The following is a 2,755-nucleotide window of genomic DNA, read 5'->3' as shown; positions in this document are numbered from 1 at the left end:
AAGAAACTGAGTTCAATTTGGACGGAAACTTTTTTCGCATAAATTTTCTTGTTCATTTTGAAAAGCTTCCATATGTCCCTTATTTTGTTGCTTCTGTACCTTTGACCAGCTGATTAGTCTGCGTAAGGTCCAGCTATGTCTGGAGAGGCTATTGTGAAAACACACGACTAGAGTCAGGCTCCAATATGACTAGAGTTCTGCTTCAGGTTTTACTATTCTGGTGTTGCCTACCATTGCTGCAGCCACGCCCACCTATCTGCACACATCTGCAGCCCCGCCCACCTCTCATGGCCACATCTGCAGCCCCGCCCACCTCTCTGGCCACACCTGCAGCCCCGCCCACCCCTCTGGCCACACCTGCAGCCCCGCCCACCTCTCTGGCCGCACCTGCACATTTAATCCTCATCCAGTATCAAGTCAAGCCAGTATTCTGTTTTTCTACAGAACTACAGAAGGTTTGCTTGCAGGTAAAAGACAAACTACGTTTCTTTTGTATTTTCTAGTTCAATGACAATAGAACTTATAGAACTTCTCTGAAGTCAACAGAATGCTGTCTGGCCAGGGAAGAGAGAAAAAGTCCCAATGTAACAAAGTCATTTCAGCCAGGAGGGGCCCTGATGTTTCTAGCAGTTTACGTGTAGTTAAATGATAGTGGACTTGGCCGTGTGGTGTATGAACCCCATGACTGACTGCAGTGCATCTGTCAGTCTGCCTGCTGTATTGCACAACTGAGTCTCCAGTAACGCTGACTTCCTTTGGCTTTTGTACAGGCGTCGAGGAAGCATGCGAGTTATGGACACACTTGGCAGTGCGTGAGCTCAAAAGCCACAAATGAGGTGAACAACCTTAGCAGACAATGTATCTCAAAGCAGCTTTCCAGAAACACAGGCCCAGAGCGTTATTGCCAAGGGCAACTACGACAAAAACCCACACTCAGAGGGGTAAGAAGCCAAGACTGAAAAAAGAATCAGTTAAGATCACCCATTCTGTCCTTTCAACTCAGTCAAAGAACTGGCAGAATGCTGATTCGTAGGATTATAAGTCAGCTCAAACATATCAGGATACAGGGTCCGTCGTTCAGGCTAATACTGCAACTCATCCCGAACCTCAACCCAGAGCCACAGTCCCTGGTGACAGAACTACCATGATGTCAGTCATTTTGTTATCTTGCAGGTCACATCCACTGAACGGTGTCCTGAGCTGCAGATAACAAGGCACTCTCGCTGTGCGGGACTCCACTGATCCACGGCCTTGCCGGGCAGACCGTCCCGCTGCCTTTTCATCCGGCTTACCGAGACCGAGCTGCGAACCGTCTTAGTTCTTCCACAGAGTGTGAACGGCAGAATAAATGCAGGCAAAATCAAACAAAACACAACAACCTGTATGATGGTGCGTAACAGAATGAACCATAAACTGATCCCAAGAGACTTAATAACTGAGCCATGGTAAAGTGCTGTTAATCAACTATTGATCTTTCAGTACTACTCTACAAACTCCTGCTTCCTTTCATTAGAAAAGGGAATCAAATGAACTCTGTAATTGGTCATTTCAGAACAATGGAGGCTTCACCGTGCAGCAGTGTGTCCTCTGAAATCTGAAGAGAAACAAAAAATCAAAACAAAACCCAAATATGTGGGACAGGGACCCTCTGCCCTGTGTTCTGATTACAGATGATGGACCCGGAGGGGGAGACGTAAAAATTGGAGCCCTATTACTTTCCGCATCCGTTCCTGGGTTTTCTAGGCTAGGTTTGTACGGGAAAAGTCGGCATGTCTTTTCAAGAGACTCCAGCTTTCTTGTCAGAAGAATGGACAAGATAATAGATGCTTAATGGAGCAAGTCGGAAAAAAAAACATGGGTAGAATAAAAAGATAAAATAACAGCAATACGAAGGCTGTAAAGCGCCACGGTAATGCTGCTTAGAGCTTTGTGGGAGCACCCTGCTGTTGAACATTTGTGCGGGAGCTAAGTGAACACGGCCTGTAATGATGGAAGAGGCCCGTGAGCCTGGACGAAGGGGGAGGAACACACTCAGTAAACACAAAGATGGAAAAACACAATCTGCTTCTTCTGCTGATTATGTTATTAGTGCTCTGGTTGGCAGGGTGCGTTGCAGGCGCCGAAGAGGCGATCTAGGACGCTGTAGGTGGACGACCACAGTGCAGACTTAACTCAGGGCACAGAGTTCACCATGGAACCTTGACCCAAGGTTCAGGGTTCACCATGGACTCTTGACCCAAGGTTCAGAGTTCACCATGGAGTCTTCAACCAAGGTTCAGGGTTCACCATGGAGTCTTGACCCAAGGTTCAGGGTTCACCATGGACTCTTGACCCAAGGTTCAAAGTTCACCATGGAACCCTGACCCAAGGTTCAGGGTTCACTCTCATGTTTCACATCATGCTCCCAAGGATCTTCTGATTTCAGATCCATTTCCAGTGTTGCTGGGCCTCCATCTACAAACTTAGAAGACATTCTGTCCGGCCTCGTCCTCCCTGGGAGGAAATCTCTTTAAAGACTCAACCCATCCATCTTAACTGCCATTTTCTCTCTCTCTCCCCCATCCCTTCACTGGTATTCTCTCTCTCTCTCCACCCCCCACCCCATAACTGGTATTCTCTCTCTCTCCATCCCTCCTTTCCTCCCTTTTAAATGTGTTCCCATTCCCCGTGCCCTCCTCTCTGGGGTAGTGTAATATGTATTGATGGGCTCTTCTGCGTGTCGATATTACAGCAGAGAGAGAGGATGCAGCACAGC

This window comes from Brachyhypopomus gauderio, chromosome 7 (assembly GCF_052324685.1).
Source record: "Brachyhypopomus gauderio isolate BG-103 chromosome 7, BGAUD_0.2, whole genome shotgun sequence".
Lineage (NCBI taxonomy): Eukaryota > Metazoa > Chordata > Actinopteri > Gymnotiformes > Hypopomidae > Brachyhypopomus > Brachyhypopomus gauderio.
The sequence above is the reverse complement of the archived record's forward strand: the minus strand, read 5'-3'. Positions refer to the sequence as shown.